At 41.3% G+C, this 16732-nt stretch overlaps 1 protein-coding gene across 2 annotated transcripts in view; it reads right to left on the reverse strand.

Moving 5' to 3' along the window:
- The window catches only part of lrrc4ca (leucine rich repeat containing 4C-a), a 101614-nt gene that overhangs the window by 34355 nt on the left and 50527 nt on the right, over positions 1–16732 (reverse strand). Inside the window, exon 1 of one of the 2 annotated variants that reach the window (XM_079681479.1) lies at positions 15052–16540. The exons of the other annotated variant lie outside the window; for it this stretch is intronic. The gene's annotated coding sequence lies outside the window, so the exon portion shown is untranslated. Of the gene's footprint in view, positions 1–15051; positions 16541–16732 lie in introns of those variants that run through there. 2 annotated transcript variants of the gene reach the window in all.

Here is a 16732-nt window from a genome sequence, read left to right on the forward strand (position 1 = left end):
AGGTTGAACAAAATTAAAAGAAGAAGTGCATTTCCCTGCCACATGTATCACCCTGTCGAGTCACAGGCATATTCGCCTCTGCGGTTTTACAGATGCATAAATGTCCCAAAGGCTTGTGCATTTAATTTGGCATCAAAAAACACACATCAAAACAGCGGAGCACACAGCTTTGTTTAAGATCCTCTCCTCCTTCAGGGTGATGTTTCAGTGTGAACTCAAACAGATATCCGATTACCGATGATGCCTGATGCAAGATGTTCTCAGCCCTCAGAACTACTTCCGCAACACAGCATTGTCAGAGTGTATGACTTCAGCCAGTAATTAATTCTTCCATAATGTGTGAAGAGAGCCGACCGTCACAACCACACACACAGAACAACTATGTGACCAGTAAAAGGCTGGATAAAGAAGCATTATACATTCAAGAGTACTTTAAGAACGAGGTAATTGCATTTATTTAAATATCGGTGATTACAATGCAAGATGATTTAAAATTGTGAAAGTCATAAATAATTTAACAATGATTCAAAGTGTGTGTTTTTATGCAGAAGTACTTACAATGTTGGCAACCTGAAACCTTTACTCCTGACAAATAACTGGCAGACAAATAACTGAGCTTCAGCTGGAGACGAACAAAAGCCTGACTGAGGGACAGGCTCAGCTGGCAGACATTTAACTTTAGCCGAAGACCCTGGGAGAGTGTGTGTGTTGTGTGTATGTGCCTGTGTGTGTGAGTGGGAGAGAGAGAGAGAGAGAGAGACTTTATGTTAGCAGTCACATCACATCACACTTTGCAACCAAATTGATTAAGAGAGTCACCATGCAGACTTATTTGGACATGGAGCAGATTGAACAATTACAAGCGACCTCTGGTTTCATGTGAGAACATTAACATACTAATTGTTATTGCAGCTATATATATTACAAATGGTTTACATTCTGTATGCACATATGTGATTTTAGATGTAGATATTTAAAATAATCTCTTTAGTGTATGTGTGTGTGTGTTTGCATTTATCTGTGTGGTTACACAAAGAAAGAAGATGATACTTTATTAATCCGCAACGGGGAAATTACTTTTTTCCCTCACATTACACACACACACACACACACACACACACACACACACACACACACACACACACACACACACACACACACACACACACACACACACACACACACACACACACACACACACACACACACACACACACACACACACACACACACACACACACACACACACACAGGTTGATACACATGAACAAATGCAGAAACAGAACCACATGCAGGATGGGGGAGGGAGAGTTAAGGGGCCAGTTTGGTGACGCCCAGAGCAGTTGGGGGTTCGGTGCCTTGTTCAAGGGCACCTTGGCAGTGCCCACGAGGTGAACTGACAACCCTCCAGGTACCAGTCCACGCTCTGTATTTGGTCCGATCGGGACCCATCAGTTCAAAGTCCAAGTCCCTACAGACTGAACCACTGTCTGCGGCCCCAGCGTAGAGAAATTGAATGTCAGTGTATGTACTATATGTGTGTGTGGGGGTGTTTTGTTTATCTCTCTATTGAGGAGGCAGTCCTTTGAGGGACTCAAAGCAAATACTATTGTAAACCCCAAGCTACTGAGGGACTGCGAGAGCCAAAGCCATCCATCAGAGTTGGACATATCCCCCATATGCAAACAAATAAATTAGAGGACTCGTGTCCAACCAGGCCCATGCCACAGCAGAGCCAAATAATGTGCAAGATGTGAAGGGATGCCATATAATAAGCTTGAGATTAGAAAAAACACTCTTGAGGCGCCAAAGCCAAAAGGACAGACAAATATAAGGATAAATGAATAACAAGGTCAAGTGAATTGATTCTGAGAGAATAAGAGAAGGCCCAGACAGCACCTCAAATATATTCACTTCTTCTGATACGTATTGCGCTAAAGATGGCTGTAAGAATACTAGTACTAAAATGGGAGGCGTGTGGCGCAGTGGATAGAAACTTGGTGTTGGGATCAGGGGGGCCCTGTCAAACCCCACTGCAGTCAGCATGTCGTTGTGTCCCTTAGACACTTCACCCCAAATTGTTCCTGTGGGGTTTGCCCACAGTATTGAGTATGTAAGTCGCTTTGGATAAAAGCGTCTAACAAGTAACATGTAATGTAAGATCTCTGGATCTCCTTTAAGGGGTTTGTTATCACTGCATGCGGGAGCACAATAACCCCACTGCACACAGCTGTGTGTCACTTTTTGCAGCTCTGTGGTGCTGTCGTCCTCTAGGAATGATTAACCCAGAAGAGCTTAATATAGAAAGAGAGCAAGAAATAGATGGGAGAGAAGGATGATAGGTAAAGAAAGAGAGAGAGGGGAGGGCATAGAGGACATTATAGTATTCCATGGAGAGTCTTCTCTTTACCTCTGCACATCAAACCATGTTCACCACCGTTTAGCAATCTGTCTGCTAATTAATCATGCACTGTAATCAGTCAGAGTCACTGAAATACTCTGCGTGTGTTTGTGAGGCTTGGGGTACATCTTCTGTGCGGGGGAACGGGTACATACTGAGAATAATAGAGACACACAGCATGCCGTTTGCTGCTGCAGTGTTCCCGTTTGTGCCGACAATGTTAATGCAATCAGGCTTTGACATTTAGGGTATTCACCTAGGTTTCTATATTGCTCTGGAAAATGCAGTACAGTTTACTTTACGTATTCTTGGAAGACTAAGAAATGAAAAGTGTGTCTCCTGATTGCGGCAAAGTATGTCATCTAATAGGTGAGAATGGGTGCAGTATCTCCAGAGTGGTGATATCACAGTGATTGGATATGTATTGACTGCATTTCCACCAGGGCGGGCGGGCAATCATGCCTGCAACTATTCTGGTTAATTGTGACATGGTGGCAGTGGCAGGAGGGGTGGGCTGGGTTAGCATCCGACACAGAACACCAGCCAAGCCTGCTAGCTCACATACAGCCATCAGCGCTAATCTCCCGCTACGTGCTAACAATAGCGCTGATGTGCTTGCTTTCTGGAGAAGCTTTGCTCCCCCCGAGCCTGCCTTGTTTGTGCAATGCCCCAGCAGCCAGCCGTCTTTAGCTTTCCCATTACTGAGGGAACAGTGGAGCTGAAATCAGCCAGTGTTTTGTCACACCTCAGGAATGGCTGACTGATTGAAGGCACACAGGTTACCAGATTCTGCCTCACATGAGCTGGGAAATGTGGATAAACATTTCTCTGAACCAATTACTTTGCATAAAGCACATTGGGATTAGTGAGAGAACTAAATGTGTTAAGCAAGATAATGGAGATGGGAGAGGAAGATAGAGGACTTGTGTTTAACCTACTGGACAGAATAAGAAAGTTTGGAAAGAGAGATGGAGAATTACATTACAAAATAAGAGAAACACCCTTTAAACATGTAAAGTCAGCAGACAATGTTAGTAATGCTGGTGTAAGTGTAAACAGATGCAGTTTAAAAGTATTTCCACAGGAAGACGGTTTTGCGTACTTGCAATACAATCAAAGTATACATACTAGTTCCACATATTCATTCGCAGTACAGCAGTGTTTTACTATATGTCACTGAAAAGCTCCAGCATAAGATTCTGAATGATACCTTACCTGAAAATAACTACTCAGGAATATATGGGCTAATTGTTTTCAGTTTGTATCAACTTTCCCCATAAACATATCAGATTTCCTAGATTGTTCTGCTCCCTATGTTTAAACATGTTAATACAAGAAGATATAGTCACCACATGTCACAGTAAGCAGGTCCATTTCATAATCTACTTTGTTCGTAAGCGTATGTAAAACACATTTAGTCTGCATCCATATCCATAGTTTCCTATTACTCTCAATAAAATAACAAATGCACATTTTAATTATCTTTAAATTGTTAGTGATGTTATAAATGATTTGCTTTTTACTCTTTAATGTTTTTCCAATTAACAGCCTCAGTTATGTTAAGCATTGTGATTATACACGTCTTATTTTTACTCTACTGCACTGTGTATATGCTCTAGCTAAGATATGATGCGTCTCTTTCTCAGTCATTCACCCTGTACCTTTCTATTTTTAACCACATGTTGTCTGGCACATGTTAAGGTCTTTAAATTGTGCAACAGCCCATGGGCATTGAGCTTAAAACATGGAAAATTACATTGGACTTCAGTTGCACTGAAAAGGGGAGGGCAACCCCCACGGTATGTCAAAGTTGAATCCTTCATTTTAACACACTCCCTCAAGCTTTCCTTATTTATCCTCTGTACTTTCTCTTCCTGCACCTTGAGGATATTCAAAGGCATAAACTGTGGGTAATATCTGAGATATGGTGGCTTCAACATATTTCCTTCTAACATTCTGGAAACTGCAACCGGACTGTCATTCAAAATGCTATTTTCCTGGAAGCAGGAGTATCATTATGCAGGACATTTCTCTGATTGAGTCGTGAGAAAGAGAGAAGGTTTCACTAAACCGCTAAGCTGAATGAGAGCCAAAGACACAGTTAGAGAACTGGGACTGCAATGTGACACACGACGGCAGGTTAGTAGGAATCTGGCAGAGAGGACTTAAACTTGTTGTCTGAGTTCATGAGCGGGTCCGACACCTAAAGCCACAGGAACCACAATCCGTACACAGGCCTTTTGAGGCACACACCACTCTTCTTGGCCAGTTACCCATTTTCAAGGTGAGAAAGGCCTTACACTACATTGGTGAGACATTTCACAATCAAATAAATGGAAAAGGATGATATAGCCAATTCGTTTATTTGCTTTTTGCAGTTGCAAGTTTTACTCTTGCATCTATTCAGTGCCAAAATGCTAAGTACTGACAAGGTTCCTCAAAGGTAAATCGTTATTCTTAATACAGAAAGGAATCCAAGCAGTTTTTTATATTTATTTCACTCTGATGAATTTTAAGGTGCTTGGGAAGTTATTTACAACTAAAGTAATATATACATCACACAGTTTACTACTCTGCTTCAAAGATTGTATCAAGTCGGCCTACCATTATGTCATTCTCAACAACTGGCTGTTGGGTTGGTGCTTGATAAACATGTGTTTCCTTTCTAATGTATGTCCGTATTGTTCTTTTCTGCCAAGGTGACACTTGCCAAAATATCATGACATTTAAAAATGTAACATAGCAAAAATAAAACAAATCCTGTTGTATAAAAGATGGAATGGTTTGCGAATGAAAATTGTCATTCCACTTCAAAGATTCATGCTGAACTTTCTCATTAAAGCATATACGACAATACAGTTCTTGTTAGCAAGTTCCAGCATTGCGCCATCAATTAGTTTGGATTAGGGTCTACTTCACAGACGCTGTAATCACGATGCAGTCGATGCTTTGATGTTTGAACAAATGAGTACAACAATGGTGGAACTGTCTTATGAGGATTTGTTCCCCTATTTCACACCAGAGAACACGATCTTCTCTAAGTCAGTGAATGTCTTTTCCTTCACATTGATGAAATCCTTCATTGTCACGTTAAATGAGACGATGAAAGATCCTAGCTTCTAGGGAGGACATAAAAAACGTACTCTACTCTTTCCCAGTTTGCCCTACCATCTATTTTAGTTTATTTGCATTTTTGACATTTATGGGTGTGCATCTTACACATGCAGTAAAATATATCACTTTTACAGCTTATCTGCTGATTGATAGCTGCCATTCTTAACTAGGTATAATGATTGCCTCGTCCCGCCACAAAAGTTACTCTGCTGGATCTGATGTTGTGCCAGAATCTCCACAGAGTCACTTTCATTCTTCATTACAAACTAATTTGTCTTTGGAAGACACAGGCCAGCCAACACCCTTAGTCTTTGTATGCATCATTTGACTCTGCTGCGAGGAAAGAGCATTTTCAAAGCTGAAATGAAACAAAAATAAGAATTCAAATAAGGTAATATTCCCATTGAAAGTCAAGAGTAGGGCAAAGTTTGTGGCTGATTGCCCCCAATACACACAGCGATAAAGAAATGGTGAGGCAGCGCTTCCTGACTTACTTCCCATAATCAGGATGTGTTTGTCCTCCAAAAGACCTTGTCCTTTTCTTATCAGTCAACCTGTCAGGTCCATTGTGATCTTGTCCTGACTACAATAGGAAGAACTTGTTTCTGTTCTGTCTCCACACTGAAGTGGTTTAGAGTGCTTAGCCGTAAGGGACACCTCACATTCATATGACCTCTTTACCATCAAACTCCATATTCTAAATCCAGCATGGCAAAAATAAGTAGCACGTCAGAAATGTGCCTTAGAGCAGAGACATATGCAATATGATGCCCAGGACATGATAGTATGCAATAAATAACCTCCTAGAATAGAAGCTAATATAAACAGAACGAGTCCGACTCTTTTATGCTCGGATTAGTGTCATGCTAATGCAGAGCACACTGGTGGAAGGAGGAAGAGGAAGAGGAAGGATTGCGTGCCAGTGACTGTAGGGGTCCCACCTGTTTCATCATGCACAGAAGAACCTTTTAACCTTTCCACACTGTCCTTAAAAAACACATGTCTCCCAAAGGGCTTTGTCATCCTCTCTGAAAACAGCTCATTCTGGACAAAGCGGATGATTTCACATCGACCACCTGGTTTCGAGTCTGTTTTCCGCAGCTCTTTTTTTCAACATGACGAGAGACCCGTTAACTCTTCTGCATTTCAGATGCAGATTTAAAACAACACAAACCTATTCATGTCAATGACATTGGGAAAAAGAGAGACCTACATCACGAAAAATATTCTGCAAGCACTGTAAATGCTTTTCAGGAGCACAAAAGGATCAATTGAAGATGAGCTGTACACAGTGATCAACCTATTTCCCTTTACCCATGTGCGCATCCACATTAACATAAAAACGCTATCTTTCTCACACATACACACACATATAAACCTCCACACTATGCATTCCAACAGAGAAAAAGCAATCTTTACAACTCATGAATATTACAATGAGCTGGATCTGGGTCATTAATATGACACAGTAGTTACACTGGAGCCCAATTAGCAGCTAACATAGAGCCTGGAATGCTCCCCTGTTACTGTACATAATCACTATATCACAGCGACAGTCTTCAGATCAGCAAAGGATCAAACCACACCATCACGTACAGGAAATATCAAGGACTTTTCTACAGAGAGCTTGACTAAATGTGGAGGTCTTGGTTGCTTGAGATTATTCTCTCCAAATCCAAAAAAGTGTACCTGGAGTGCAGTGCTATCTGGATAGTGACAGAGAATTTCATGTAAACGCGACGTCTCAGGCTCAATACCTAGTGTGGGACCATTGTTTCATGTCATAGTCCACTCTCTTTTATTTCTAGTCTGCCGCTATACTTTTCAACAGTCCAAAAATGGAAAATAGGGTAAGGCAAAACTCCAGTCACAACGTAAAAATAAATGACTTAAAAACGCGGGCTATGATTCCAAACATTCAGCATGACATAAGCGAGAAAAACATCAGAAATGTAAAATACCTGAAATGTGATTATTTTAACTTTGTAATTTAAGTCAGTTATAAGTTATTAGTAAAAACTACATTACATGATCCATATATGTTAAAGTAAGAAATTAGTTATTCCTTCAAGTTCACAGAGGTTCTGTCACGATCTTGGTGTTATGTCACGTTTTTAGTTTTGTATGTCTAGGTTTGGGTTTATTTTGCTGTTCTGTTCTTCCTGTTTCGTGTTTTCCTCCTTGTTTCTTGTCTGGTCCTTCTCCCTGTGTTTTCCTCCCTGTCGTTAGTTTCTGTGTCTGATTGTCTGATTGTGTTCACCTGTTGCCCTTGTGTTTCTGCCTCCCCTGCCCGGCTGTTTCTCGTCTTGTGATTATCCCTCCCTGTATTTAGTCTTGTCTCTTCATGTGTTCCCCTGGCGGTTCATTGTTTTTTTTGTTCTGTCTCCCTCCATGTCAGTCACGGTCAGTCCTTCGGTAGGTGTTTTCCTTGTGCTTTCGTTTTGTTTCATGTCATGTTTTTTTGTCATCAGCTTTTGTAATAAAGCTCGCTTTTATTTATAGACCTTTACCCTTTTTGTAATCTGCTTTTGGGTCCTACCTTTTCCGCAATCCGTACAGTGATCTTAACAGGTTCACAGAAATCCCACCAGATCCACTTAATAAGAACTGTTTTGTGGTTCAAACATTCGACACAAAGCACCTACAGTGCTTACATTTCCCTTGTAACATATCTGCCATTGGTTAAGCTATGTTAATGTATTCACTTTAACAAAATGAAATATGACAAGGCCATGAATTGTGTGCAACCTTTTTTCTCTCCTCAGCGACAGGCTGCAGCCAAATGCTGAGGAGTCTGGCATGGCTACAGGAGGCCAGCCATCGGGCTGCAGACACACACACACACACACACACACACACACACACACACACACACACACACACACACACACACACACACACACACACACACACACACACACACACACACACACACACACACACACACACACACACACACACACACACACACACACAATTATTTGTCATTATTAGCTACCCCACTACTGTTTTACACAACAGTATATTTTTTTGTAAATATGTGTTCACTTTTCTTAATTATTATGTTTTTCATAATTGCCTTTATTGCTGCTTTATGTTGAGCTGAGTACATTTTAAAGACCAAGAAGCAGTGACATTCAAACTTTAAACATTCAAAATGTTATTGACAATGACATGTATTTACTGTTTATCTTGGTTCTTGATAAGCTTCCGGTTTGGAAGCAACTGCAAGATGTTCATTATATGAGGGGGCATCTGTTTAGGATTAATTATTGTAGTTTATAAGGGAGATTACCCATTAACAGGGCATGCATGAGCCCTCTTAATTTATCCAAGCCTTTCTGCAGCTAGTGTTTCAGAAGTGAAAGCTTTTATTTCCCTCTCACACATGCAGTGGAGGAGCAGACTGACAGCCCCTGTCACAAGGCCTTGACCTAGCAGTGAAACAGACTGGTACCGCAGCAGACTCCATAGAGACAACTTGGATTAAATCAAGTGTAAGTCTATCCTTGTCAGATCAAAACTATCATAGTAGGGCAGGCTTGCCTACATGCAGGTGTCAGGATGATTGACACATTAAGGTCAGAGACTAACAGGGGGAGTGTGTGAGTGGGTATGCGTAAAAAAACACTTACAATGTATACACACACAGATAAATACATACATTACGTCCACATGCATTCATGAGTGATAACTAATAACTTATTTATGTTATAAACACATAATATGTAGTCTGATCATAAATTGGAGCATTCTGTTTCTGTAATGTTTTTGTGTGAAATATTTATGAGTAAATGGGTTTATCTTTGTTATTTAGCAAATTGAATCTTAATACTGTATGTGTGAGTATCAGTGGTCAAGGACAAAGAAACTGATCAAAGGTACAATGTCTGTATAGTTCCACAGTCTGAGATATGTGTGACTGCTGGCAGGGGTGTGACCACGCTGCGGCTTTGACTGATGACCAGATTCCTGCTGAGATGCTGAGCTGAGTTACCAAGTGATTGCCAGCCTGATTGTGTTTATGAGTTAAAAAGCAGATCTGGGAGACAGACGGTAGAGCTCGACCCAGATGTCCAGATCACAGACACTTATTCTGCACCCGTGGGTCTGCAGAAGGCACCGGTTTAGGAGGGCACATGCATGAGCTTTCACGCACACACAAACATTACAATAGCAAAAATGGACAGACAAAAACAGGGTTCATTTTGAGCTTTCAGTTGTTTTTTTTATTGTGTTCCAGAACAGACAACACTTTTGATTATCGGATATTTCATGTACATGCGTACATGTGATTTAAATAAATGGTTTAACCATCTATAAACATGTTCCGTGTCTTAATTTTTTAATTCAAGCTACCCATATTGGATTTAATATAGAAAGTGATGTTTATTTTGTGTCTTTTCTTGAATGAGCATCAGCCTGTTTAATAGTCACCAAATGATGAGACTAATTTACTTGCTGGTGTTACGGCCGCCAAACTCAGGGTCAAACTCTGAGGAAGGCTGCTGAAGTGCATTGGCTTTTAAAATGATAGCTTTTGTGAAGTGTTATCAAAGGGCATCTGTTTTTTTATTTCTCTCTTACATTTTTGCTTGATTTTGATTCAAGCCAATTGCAACAGATGGAAGGTTGCGGCATGTTTTTTTGCTGTACAGTATTTCCAGGTTTTCTGTATTTTGATGATTTGACCCGAGTTAACTTCATCATAATATAATATATTTTCAACTACCCCTGCAGATAAAACAAGCACATTGTTATGGACAAAGCACCATATTAGAGAAAAGCTTCCTCTCCACCGGGAAAAGCCCACCAGCTCTATCAGGTCAAGTATCCATTATGGCTACAGGGTATTTTCTTTTCATCTCAAACACAACACAACCCTTCAAGTTAAAAGGTAAACAGTGCATTCTCTTGTGTGCACATGCTAACATCCTCTATGAAAGAGCTCTTTTCTCTGTCTTCAAAAACCCCTCTCAGACTGAAAAGGGAGTCATTTGGTTCACAGGATAGAAAAAAAACGCATTAATGAACCTAGGCCCTAGAACTTAGAATCACTATCATTTGAAGCAGACCAAAGAGACCAACAGGCTTTTGAAATAGTCTGCTGTTTGAAAATGCGGTTTCTTAATGTTTTTGTCACTGAAGACCAGTGTCAATAGAATACATCTATTTTAGCTAGCAGCTCATAAGCTGCCAGGGGATGCGCTAGGCTTGACTCTGTTGCTATGCGACCACTAAAAACCTGTTTGAAGGGCATCTCTCCAGTTCAAATAATTTTAACTTTGGGTGTTTAAAGCACAGAGCGACGAGCATGCTCGGCTCACTCTAAAGTCAACAACAAAAGATTGGGAAGACAGTGCCTGGGAGTAAGGTCTCCTTTTCTAACCTGCCTTCGATTTTATTTTTTATTGTCTTTTGATTTTTTTCTTAGGACTTAAATATCTTACCTCTGGAAAAATAAAGGAAGTCAGTGAGCAGCCTTTCCAAGCCCATTTAACCTTTCAATTTAGCAGCAGGAATAAATGTGGTCGCTGGGTCCGATATCACTTTAAACAGTCACTGCCTCGTGTCCCGGAGGCAGGAAGAATGACTCCTCTGTGTTGCATATGTGCATGTTTCTGTTAATGTGTGTGTTTATATTTGTGTATGTTTGTTGGAGGGAGAGAATGCTGTTTTGAGTACAACAATAATGCAAGTAGTTATTAGCAGAGCCCTCGCACCAGTCCTACCTCGGGTGCCGTCACTTTCATTTAGTAACATGTGACTTTCCAGGGAGGTCAAGAAAGGAGGGACTGGCAGCAGAGAGGAAGGTGCGGATTGCTAAATTGAAAAGACACCATCATAACAACTGGCTAGGTGGGTGATGTAAGGCAAGTGGTGAGTAGTGATGCACCCTGAATTCAGGTCAGTGCTTTGAGCTGAATATAACGAAAGGAAGCGAAGAAACAGGGAAATAGTGGTGGAGTGGAAGAATTCCTTTTAAGCCCCGAGTCACAGCAGCAGCCACAAAATGATCAAGCTGTATCGTTTCAAAAATAGCCAAGAACACCCCACACTGTTACCACACTGAACACCCTTATCTATATATCCCATTTAATCCACTTCTGTTTCCACTGTAGGAGTTGTAGTAGAGAGAAAGAGATGGCAACAAAAAAGAAAGAAGCAATGCTCCCTGGCCCCTAGAATGACAGAATGGCACTTTTATGATGTCTTCCAGATTATTCCCTGAGATGGATGGGTTGAGCTGGAACACCAATTGATTAATCCATCGACTGGCAGAATGTGCAGCGGCCGTCCCCCTGCTCAGCTGTTCTTTCCCCGGACAGAACATTCAACCAGACATGCTGGAGAGGATGACTAATGAGTGGGACTACAGCACATACCGTTCACGTCTGTCTGTGTATGCGTGATGCGCCCAAGATGCTTGCTTGTGTCTGCTCGATAGGGTAGGTTATATTATACAAGCATGAACATTTCAACATACAATCTCCGGTTCAGATGATTGTTCACATTGGTGTAGCAAGATGAGGACAACTCCCTTTTTTCTGCTATAAAGATTACACAGGGATGCTATAGTGACAGAGAGCTTGCAGTGACAAAGCAGTGACAAATTGCTACTTTTTTTAACAGCAAATCTATCTGAGCACAACACTGTCTTCAAAGCACTGCATTCATCATGTAACAGCAGCGCACTTTAAAAGAAACTGAGGTGTTTCTTTTATCACATTCACAACATATGCCTGGGATGCAGACTTGCAGCAACGTGTCAGTGACCATCACGTTAGAGCTTACTCATTCGCCTGCTTATGACAGCATCTTCCAAACGCCAATCCCTGTAAGGTGACTATCTTTCTGCCTACCTTTGACAGTATGCAGAATAATCACCATGTGCATGGCCTTGAATATAAAAGAAGCAATCATCACCGGTGATGCACTTTTTAAAATCTTCAATCAAAATCCCTACTGCTTTCTGCTCTAACCTCAAAATCATTACAAATGTTCTCCACTGACGGCTTATGAAACATTGTGTAAATAGATAATAATAGGAAACATTTAATGCTTTCTTTGTGAACTTTATAAGAGATCTATATTTGAAAGCTTTGCAAAGGTTCTTTCTTTTTTTTTACAATACAAATATGCTCTGCCAGCTATTGTGGAAAGAAAAATGCAACAAATGGAACATTTTATTGTGTTCTGATAAAGAAACGTACAGAACTTCTTGTAATAAAGCCAACATATATTATCTGGGCTCTGAATTTGGTGTAAACCCTCATGTGGATTATGCCCACTTCCTTTTTATTTTCGTACAATAAAGGCCTCTTTCACCTCCAATATTAGGGCTTCCCGCTCCTATTTGGCCCACCACTTCAAACTCCCCGCATCACTTGTCTCCAATACAATAGACAAGAGAGTAGATAACGGATCATTGTACCAGTTCCCTTTCTCTTAGAATGAAACCCCCTGAGAGGTTTCATACCCAAAGAAGATGGAACATGTAGGGGTAGCTCCATTATTGATACAAGTCCCCAGCAGTGAAGAAATGAATGCTAATGGTGTCCTAAGCTGGGCTTTAGAGAGATTAATCCGATTTGAGAAATGAACATTTTATTATATGGCACACAGTGCTGGCCCTGATCTGAACTGAGTCACCGGCTGAGGAAGGGCCATATGACAAAGGGAGTGTGGAAGGGGAACACGGGTATACAGTCTGTCGCTTCACAAGATTCTGGCACCTCATTGCAGTCGTGCCCTTTTCCTGCTGACAAGTTCATTAATTTTCTGACACAGCTGCTTGGAATGATTTTCAATAGATAAGACACACAACAATGGCTGGAGAAAATGGACATGAAAAAGGTATCTATGGTAGCAACATTATCAGCTGAGGACTGGCTTTGTGCGAGCAACAGGAAGCCCCTCGGTCCCAGTGCAGTGCTCTGAGGCTATTTCTCACTGTTTAGAAGGACTAATAGGGATACACTGGGGAAACAGCTGTTGTCACTCTAGCATAGTGAAATAAACAAACACAGCGTTTCCCAGTTAATTAGTTCACTTTAAAGTAATTTGCTCCTTATGTTTGCTCGATCTTTATATAGCCTATGACATCCCAAACCTACAGCCCACATCCATCTGCAAGAGAACCTCCACTGGGCTAAGAAGGTTTGTGAAGTGTTAAATGGGGAGGAGGAAAAGTCTTTCTACTTATTACTATGAATCATGCTGCACCAGTTGCCAACAAATAACTGCAATCTTGGTAATATGTAGGGGGGGATTTATCATGCTAAAGCCTCTGACAGGGCACAAACATAAAATGAGCAGTCTAATTTGTCTCCCCAAGGTGATGTCACTCCATCATGGGCTTTTCTTTCAGAGGTTGAATAATGTCTGCCATGTTTCTCACTTTCACAGGTGAGAGATGCAATTCATTCTTTGTCTGAGGAGTGACAGTCACCTCTATTTATGCTGTTACGACCAACACTAGTTTATCAGCAACAAGGCAGACATATATTTTTAAAGCTCACCGTCAATGATATGGAAAATGTAACATCAATTTAGTGGCTTGATTGCCCTAAAATACTCTTAATCCTTTACTAATACAAGTGAGGCTAGGTGGATAGAAAAATAAATAGATTGATAAAAGACACTTGAAAACCTATTCAACGTTTCATAGGCATAAAGCCTAAAATGTGTCATATGTTGCTTCGTTGCATAGGAATGGGTTGTATTCAGCGGCCAGTGGCTCAGATATTCGAGCCATTAACTACAACAACCATGTCTTCTCCAACTGAGCAGAGGCAGAGTGAGGACGCTACATTTTAATTTCAGCACCACGCAAGAAGGACAGCTCTCTCACAGGCTTACACAGAGGAAGCAAACAAGCGCCCTCTGTGTAAACCATGCAAAGAAGAAGTAGAGGGGAAAAAGAGGACCAGTTTCACGTTTTAAGCATTAGTGAGAGATTCCCGAGACGCAACCTTTGAATTTTAAAATCAAACACTAAATATTTTATAAACACCATTAATTATTTCTCAAAAGTCACTATAGCATAAAAATACCCGTGCTAAATATGGCATATTTCCAGATACTGAATGTAGGGTTATAGGGCATGAGGGATGGCTGGATTGCCATGTGCTCACTCAGGCTGTTACAATGTATAACATAGGAACCACGCGCATTAACTTAACTTTCTTTTACAAATATATCTCGGTTTGCTCTATTAGAAAAGCTCGATGCTCACGCACTCAACTCCAAGGGCGCGCAATGAAACGCAAGCAGACCGAGGCGAGCGCACACATCTTGTCCTTATCCTTAAAATCAGCGCATGATTATCTATTAGTTACAGGCCGCAGTATCAATGAGGGTAAAGCCTTGGGAATGATGTGTCCTGATTTAGTTCATATTTAAATACATGAAAATAAGAACACTTATCACATTTTGTAAATCCAAAAAGAAGAAAAGGCTAAGGGAGTAGTAATGTTATAGGGATGATTGAGGCAGTCCACCTTCATGTATTTACACCACAAACACTAACTTACTTGTTAACGAAGACGCCGATGTCTGCAGGATCCCTGCTTAGACGGAGAACGGTCCTTCTCCCGCTCCCTCCCCAAAAACTGCATCGAAAAAAACATCCGCAATTATCAGGCGATTTTGCAGAATCCGTGCTGATATTTTCTTGTCAGACACATTGTGTTCCTACTCTCAAAACGACGTGGCATGTAATCCACACATCGGTCAGGATGAACGTGCTATTAACTCTCACAGTGATCATAATGCATCCGACATTTCCTCTTTCTTCTCAGGACGCACATAGTACGAAGACACCCACAAGTGCCATTCTTGAAACTACCCTCCCGATGCCCACTGTGGTCTCAGGTTTTCTTCAATTGATGAGTTAGGTAAATGTAACGTATTAATGTTTTTTCTTATTTTTTCTCAGATCTAAATGCAATGCTGAAGAAAGTAACCCGTATTCAACATGTAGAGCTGGGAGAACATTGTGTGGTCAATTTCCAGGTAGATACATCGTGAAAAAACAGTCATTTGACTCGATGACAGACCATCATCCATCCATCCATGAACGGTCAGAGGGGGGGATGTTCTAGCGTCCCGATTACTGTCGTTTTCAAACGTAGGCTAACTTTTTTTCAAGTCCGTATTACTTCTTAGTCATCAGCCGTCCTGAATCTGATTAGATTTCACCTCACAACCCAGTGCGGATTTCAAGATTCTTATTTCTCTTTTCCCTGCTGGTTATGTCGATAAAATAAGTCCCGTAGTTTAGTTAGTTAATGCATATCATCTGCATTGGATACACTATAAAGTTGTCGAGATGACAGAATATATCTATTTTCTCTTTAAGTTGCTCCGTTTTCCATTTTCGAGAGGATGAATGCGTACATCTCGCATCGAAAAGAAGAATACAAATCCAGCAGGTAGCCTAGTCCTCGAAGTGCCTTTTAAAACTCCATCAGAAATAAAGGCTTCAAGTGTGACAATCCTTCGTTGTAAACCAAAGGTTGAATTCTTAAATGTTTTCCGCGCGAAGCTTTGATTCACCCTGTCTGGATGGGAGTTATAGTTCACCAAAGCCAGTCATCACTTCGCCCCTCGTTCCATGTTTGCATTCGGCCACTCAAGCCTCGCCTTTTAATGGATGTGACACCCACGGGGGTAAGAAATGACTCAGCGGGTTATTATCCACGGTGTGTTGCTCGTCCAAGCCCCCTCTTCCTGTCTGTCCACTGCAGTGTGTTTTAAGCTGCTTCAGATGTGATCACAAATCACCCCGTTCCAATACGCGCACACAGGCATCGTCCATCGGTGCGCTTCACAGTACCTCACTGCGCTCGGCATTTACGTACCCCAATAAAACGCACGGCGCAACAGCACGGACGGACGATGGATTGATACGTGTACGAGTGGGGCATCATGTAGGTTACCTCCCACTGACAAGCTGTTCTCTCCAAGTGAGACTTTTCGGCGCCGCCGTCAGCCGCGCGATTGTAGAGGTGAGGGCAGGAAATATTGTTGCACCTCTCTTTTAATCTTCATATCGCTCTGTTTGAACTTTGAGGGCTCCAGGTGTGCAAAAATCTCACCCCAAGATTAACTCATTAATTTCTGACCTTTGTCCTTCTTATTGGTCAGTTTTAATAGGGGCAAGCAAATGCAAATTATCATATGAGTGCGCACCCGTTTGTGTGTGCATGGAGG

The sequence above is a fragment of the Notothenia rossii genome, assembly GCF_949606895.1.
Source record: "Notothenia rossii genome assembly, chromosome: 5".
In the NCBI taxonomy this organism is placed as follows: Eukaryota; Metazoa; Chordata; class Actinopteri; order Perciformes; family Nototheniidae; genus Notothenia; species Notothenia rossii.